Source organism: Felis catus, chromosome D2 (genome assembly GCF_018350175.1).
Source record: "Felis catus isolate Fca126 chromosome D2, F.catus_Fca126_mat1.0, whole genome shotgun sequence".
NCBI lineage: Eukaryota > Metazoa > Chordata > Mammalia > Carnivora > Felidae > Felis > Felis catus.
The window spans coordinates 8,870,676-8,878,288 of record NC_058378.1 but is presented as its reverse complement, the minus strand read 5'-3'; positions in this window follow the sequence as shown (position 1 = coordinate 8,878,288).

Below are 7,613 nucleotides of genomic sequence, written 5' to 3'. Positions count from 1 at the left end.
TACTAAATGAGGAAGAACACACAAATTTTCTGTAAGAATCCCAAATACATTCGAGATATTCTGCCCACAAGGAGGTGAAGCATAACTCTCCCTCCTTAGGTATGGCCTACACACAGTGACTTCCTTCCAAAGAGGACAGTATGAAAACAGGAGAGCAAAGAGTAACTTTATAGAGGAGAAACCTGAACAATGCTACCTTAGCCAGGTGACAGGTGATTAACAGGGACACCTCAAAAGTGATAAGGCATGTTGATAGCATGTGCTCAAATAACACTTCAACCCTGGGATCTTCCTCCCCAAAACACAGAACTGCAGTCTAATCATGAGAAAAACAGCAGTTTCTAGTAGGACATCCTATGAAATACCTGATCAGGACTCCTCAAATTTGTCAAAATCGTCAAAAATGAGGAAGTCAAAAAAAGTCAGAAAAACTGTCACAGCCAAAAGGAGCCAGAGGTGACAAGTATATGCATTTGTCCTGGATAGCATTCTAGAACACAAAAAGGCATAGGTAAATAGTAAGGTGCTCTCGATAAAGTATTAATGCATTGATTCATTAATTATGACAAATGTACCAAACTAAAGTAAGATGTTAATAACAGGGAAAACTAGGTGTGGAGATACAGAATCTCTTGTACTATCTTTGTAATGTTTCTGTAAATCTAAAACTACTCTAAAATAAAAAATTTAGGGGCGCCTGGGTGGCGCAGTCGGTTAAGCGTCCGACTTCAGCCAGGTCACGATCTCGCGGTCCGGGAGTTCGAGCCCCGCGTCGGGCTCTGGGCTGATGGCTCAGAGCCTGGAGCCTGTTTCTGATTCTGTGTCTCCCTCTCTCTCTGCCCCTCCCCCGTTCATGCTCTGTCTCTCTCTGTCCCAAAAATAAATAAACGTTGAAAAAAAAAATTTAATAAAAAAAAATAAAAATAAATAAATAAAATAAAAAATTTAAAAAAGCAATCAGTGTAGCTTGCGATATTAACAGCTGAAGAAGAAAAGCCACATGCACATCTCAGTATATGTGGAAAAAAACACTTGATAAAATTCATCATCCATTCATGGTAAAAACGTCCCGTATACTAGGAATAGAAGAGAACTTCCCTAACCTGATACAGGGCATTGAAACCGACTTCCAGCTAACATCATACTTAATGATGAAAGAATTCATGTTTTCCTGCTAACACCAGGAACAAGGCAAGGATGGCCTCTCTTACCACTTTTACAACATTGTACTGGAATTTATAGCTAGTGCATAGGACAAGAAGAAGAAATAAAAGGCATACACATAAAAAATAAGAAATACAAACAATGTCTACTTGCAGAGGACAGGTTTGCCCATGTGGAAAATCCCATGGAACCCATAAAAAAAGTTCAAAGACACCTGGGTGGCTCAGCCAGTTAAGCATCGGACTCTTGATTTTGGCTCAGGTCGTGATCTCATGGTTCCTGAGATGGAGCCCTGCATTGGGCTCTGCGCTGACAGCACGAAGCCTGCTTGGGATTCTCTCTCTCCCTCTCTCTCTCCCTAAATAAATATTTTTAAAAGCTCAAAATATAACAGAAGATTGCAAGATACAAAGTGATCACACAAAATCAATTGTATTTCAGGTACCAGAAATGATCCATTGGAATTTGAAGTTATACATACAAAATATATGCCATATGTATATGTAATATATATATATGTAATTATATATAATTTAGTGCTTTTTAAAATTACAGGTGTAGGGGAGCCTGGCTGGCTCAGTTGGTGGAGCATGCGACTCTTGATGTTGGGGTTGTGAGTTTGAGCCCCACACTGGGCGGTGTAGAGATTGTTTAAAAATAAATCTTCCCCCCAAAACAAACAATCCAGTGAAGAAATGGGCAGAAGACATGAATAGGCACTTTTCCAAGGAAGACTTCCAGATGGCTAATAGACACATGAAAAGACGCTCAACATCACTCATCATCAGGGAAATACAAATCAAAACCACAATGAGATACCACCTCACACCTGTCAGAATGGCTAAAATTAACAACTCAGGAACAACCAAAGTTGGTGAGGATGTGGAGAAGGGAGAAAACTTTTGCACTGTTGCTGGAAATGCAAACTGGGGTAGCCACTCTGGGAAACAGTACGGAGGTTCCTCAAAAAATTAAAAATAGAACTACCCTACAACCCAGCAATTGCACTGCTAGGTATTTATCTACAGAATACAAAAATGCTAATTCCAAGGGGCACATACACTCCAATGTTTAGAGCAGCATTATCGACAGTAGCCAAATTATAGAAAGGGCCCAAATGTCTAACAACTGATGAATGGATAAAGAAGATGTGGTATATATACACAATGAAATATTACTTGGTGATCAAAAAGAATGAAATCTTGCCATTTGCAACAATGTGGATGGAACTAGAGGGTATTATGCTAAGCGAAATAAGTCAGTCAGAGAAAGACAAATATATGACTTCACTCATATGTGGAATTTAAGAAACACAACAGATGAACATAAGGGAAGGGAAGGGAAGGAAAAATAAGGTAAAATCAGAGAGGGAGACAAACCATAGAGACTTTTAAATGCAGAGAACAAACTAAGGGTTGCTGGCAGAGAGGTGTGGGATACACTAACTGGGTGATGGGCATTAAGGAGGGCACTTGTTGGGATGAGCACTGGGTGTTATATGTAAGCGATGAATCACTGGGTTCTACTCCTGAAACTATCATTACACCATATGTTAACTAACTTGGTTTAAAGACAAACAAAGGGAAAGAAAAAAATAAAATGCTTTTTAAAAAAAATGTTTGTTTTTGAGAGAGAGAGCATGCATATGTGTGTGCGCGCAGGGGAGAGGTAGAGAGGAGGAGAGAGCTTCAGAAGCAGGCTCCATGGTAACAGCAGAAAGCCTGATATGGGCCTGGAACTCATGAACCTCGAGATCATGACCTAAGCTGAAGTCGTATGCTTAACTTACTGAACCAACCCAAGAACCCCTAAAATGCTTTAAAAAAATCTTCAAAAAAGAAAATTACAGGTGTATGATTTTTGTAGACATGTGTATGTGTATAATTTTTAAAAGTGTTTAAAAGTTTTAAACTTTTAAACTTTAAGAAAGTTTAAAAGTAAAAAATTTAAAAGTGTCAAAAACAAAATACCCATGTAAAATTTAACAAACATGTATAAGAACTATATGGTGAAATCTATAAGCACTGATGAAATAAATTAAGGAAGATTCAAATAAATATATACCATGTTCCTGGCTTCTAACACTCAATATTATACATTAATCCTTCCCAAGTTAATCTATAGACTCAAGTGTAATGCAGTCAAAATCCCAGCAAAACTATGTACAGATATGACAAGCTTATTATGAAATTAATATGGAAATGCAAATGACCTACAATAGTCAAAACAATTTTGAGGAAAAATAAAGTTGGTCTCACACTACCCAGTTTCAAAACTTACTCTAAACCAGTAATATTAAAGACAGTGTGGTATTGGTGAAAGGGTAGACAGAGATATCAGTGGAACAGAACAGAGAGAACAAAAATAAACCCACATAAACATGGCCACTTGGTTGCTGACATAGGCACAGAGCCAGCTCAGTAGAAAGGACAGTCTTTTCAACAAATGGTGCTGGAACATTAAAACATTCATATGCAGGGGCACCTGGGTGGCTCAGTCAGTTAAAAGTCTGACTTCGGCTCAGGTCATGATCTCACACGGGTTCCTGAGTTCGAGCCCTGTGTCGGGCTCTTGTGCTGACAGCTCAGAGCCTGGAGTCTGCTTTGGATTCTGTGTCTCCCTCTCTCTCTGCTCCTCTCTGCTCGTGCTCTGTCTCTCTCTGTCTCTCAAAAGTAAAGGTAAAAAAATTTTTAAATATTCAGATGCAAAAACCAAAAACAAACAAAAAGAATGCCAACCTACACTTCACAGCTTGTACATAAATTAACTTGAAATGGATTTTAGACCTACATAAATTTAAAATTCTAAAACTTCAGATAAACTGGACTTTATGAAAATGGAAACTTTTTGCTCTAAGAAAGATACTGTTAAAATTAAAAGATAGGCCACACACTAGTTAAAAAAAATATGTGCAAGTCACATTTCTGACAAAGTATTTGTATCAGAATAAAGTTATTGAAAACAAAAATAAAATAAACAATTCATCTTTAATACAGACAAAAGGCAGGGGGAGTCTGGGTGGTTCTATCAGTAAACTGTAATCCCAGAGTTGTGGGATTGAGCCCCAGTTTGGACTCTGTGCCAAGCATAGAGTCTGATTGATTTTCTCTGTCTCTCTGTCTCTCTCTCTCTCTGCCCTTCTCCCCAGCTTGTGTTCTCTCTCTCTCTCTAAAATAATAAAAACAAAGAATAATTTTTAAAAAATGGACAAAAGGGGCACCTGGGTGCCTCAGTCGGTTGAGCGTCCAACTTTTGCTCAGGTCACAATCTAATGGTTTGTGAGTTGGAGCCCTGCATCAGGCTTGCTGCTGTCAGCACAGAGCCCTCTTTGGATCCTCTGCCCCCCCTCTCTCTTTTTGCCCCTCCCCTGCTCGCACTCACTCTCTCTCTCAAAAATAAACCAACATTTTAAAAAGTCTACTAAAACTCGTTAGAAAACCAAATGGGCAAAAGATGTCACAAGTTCCTAAGGAAGATTCATGGCTAGCACCTAAGCATGTGAAAACATGTACATTAGTTTATAAGGAAATGCAAATTTAAGCTGCCATAAGGCCTTCACATCCCTACTAGAATAGAAAAACAAAACAAACACTGAAAATACAAAATGCCACCGCTGTGGACTTTGAGAGACAGGAACTCTCACACATTGGTGGTGGGAATGAAAATCATACAAACATTTTGGAAAAGTTTTAGAATTTCTTATAAATTTAAACATATACTTACCATACAATCTGGTAATCTCACTCCTGCGTATTTACCCAAGCGAATTGCAAACTATGTCAAACACAAAAGTATCAACACAAATGTTTATACTTATCTATTCATTATCACCAAAACAGGTAACAGCTCAGCTATCCTTCAATAGGTGAATAAACTGTGGATCATCTATAAATGGAATACTGTTCAGTACTAAAAAGAGGAATGAACTAGTGCCTCACACTACCACAGGAATAAATCTTTTTAAAAACTTTTTAAAAAATGTTTTTAAATTTATTTTTGAAAGAGAGAGAGAGCGCACGTGAACAGGGGAGGGGTGAGAGACGAAAACACAGAAAGCTGGGGCAGGCTCCAGGCTCTGAGCTGTCAGCACAGAGCCTGACTCGGGGCTCAAACTCATGAACTGGGAGATCAGGATCTGAGCTGAAGTCAGATGCTTAACTGACTGAGCCACCCAGGCGCCCCCTAGTGATTGTGTTTTTACAAATGTATTATCACACAACCTGAGTTTAAAAAGTGGGGAAATAGGAGCTGACCTAAATAATTCCATAAATCCACATTTTGACTGGATACATTATGACTCAAAACAAAGAGAAATGTACAGAAACACTCTAGTTTGGTAAATTCTCACAGGGGTTAGCAATTCTGAAACTACATTAGGGCAAAAAGAATAAACTTATTGTACATAATGGTAGGCAGGTGTCTCAGTGTCTAACTGGGAAGTTAAAAATAAGCAAGGGGTGGGTGGGAAGGCTAGAATGAACCGAGTTAGACGAAAAGGTATCAGTGTTAGCTTACTAATTTTCACGTAGGCAGTCACGTGTATGTATACTGTGGATACTGTGAAACAGATACTGGGATGGATACAGTGGATACTGTGAAACAGATTACTAACATGTATTAGTACATACATGTATTTCTTAGCTGTGTCAGCTGAGAGTGTCTAGAAACAATTTCATCCAGCACCAATGAGCACACCTAGAGCTCAGATCTCGATTTCTCCAGTAAAAGGAACCAAGGCTCCTTGGAGAAAGGCCTGATTCTAGGGCTGGACAGGGAGAATTCAAGGAGCCCGGAGCACCTTGTGTGTCAAAAGGTAAGGAAGTGCTTTAAAAACAGTTATACGGATTTGTTAAAAGGACCCCAAAGCTAACGTGTGATAGCTCTCAATGCCAAAGCTGGGACAATTTGAGCGACATAATAACATGATAGCATTGGATGAAATGAAAAGAGTGGAGAGAAAGGAGCCAATTTAAGAAAAAGAGCAACAGCACAAATGAGTCCTAAATGGATTTTGCCAAGTGAAAAAAGCCACACCCAGAAGATACATATTCGATAATTCTGCAGACATTCTGAAAAGAGTAGAATTATAAAATGTAGAACACATCACAGAGTTGGGTGCCAAAGGTGGGGTTGAGTACAAACGGTTGAGAATAAAATAAATATCTACGAGCCTGTACTGACGGAAATAAACGATGGAATAAATGGGGAAAACGAAAATTTTTGCTTTACAGAAGAATCTCAATAAATAAATATAGAAGAAGTAAAATAGAAAAGTCACCATTTAAAACACTGCAGTAAAAGTGGTTGCAGGCAAGATCTAGCAATGAAAGCTAAAATTAGTGGCCAAAACTCTAAATACAAACAGTATACTTGTGTAGCCTCAGAGGGTCTCTCCTCAAATTTACTAATAAATATTTGAAAATATGAGCAAAAATTCGAGATACGGCTTATTTCCTCTGCCCCTGAGTGTGCACTGGACTTAGAAACTCACTTTTTTAAAAGTTTATTTGAGAGAGAGAGAGAGAGAGAGAGAGAGAGAACACAAGCTGGGGAGGGCCAGAGAGAGAGAGAGAGAGAGAGAGAGAGAGGGAGACAGACAGGGAGAATCCCAAGCAGGCTTGTCCTGACAGCGCAGAGCCTGATGCAGGGCTTGAGCTCACAACCTGTGAGATCATGACCTGAGCTGAAACCAAGAGTCGGACACTTAACCAAGTGAGTCACCAAAGCGCCCCCAACCCACTTTTAACTGTAGACTGAAAAGGGAAAAATCCTAACCATATAGTGGAGAAACCTGTCAGACACTACCTTAACCAAGTAATCACGGTTAGTATGTCACATCATGTTTACATCCTGTGTCACCTGATACGTAGGTAGGGCACATCCTCTCAGGGGGAATCTTCCTACAAATATATAACCTCAGTCTAATCAGGAGAAAACATCAAACATAAATTCAGGGACATTCTTCACAATACCTGACCATTATTCTTCAGCCATCTGAAGGACGTGAAAGATCAAAAAAACTCTTACAGATTGGAGGGGACAGTGACGGATGGTGACTGTACAGTGCTATGTTGGATTGATCCTGGACCAGTAAAAGGACATTAGTGGGAAAACTGACGAAATCTGAATAAACTCTGTAGTTTAGTTAAAAGAATTGCACCCGAGTTACTTCCTTAGTTTCGATGAAAGTATCGTAGTTCTGCAAGACGTTCACATCGGGGGAAATTGAGTGAAGCGTATAGGGGAAGGTCCCGGGAAGAGGAGAGGGTGCTTTCTTCGAGTTTGGTATAAGAACACTTCAACGGCTTTTAGCACGAATACCGAATTGCTAGCTTGCTTCTTCCTTCATTCCAAAGGATAACCATGCTGGTCACAGATCCCACGTTTATAACTGAAATCCATGCACACCTTTCCTTCTCTTGGCTTGTGTCTAGAAGGCGCACTGCTTT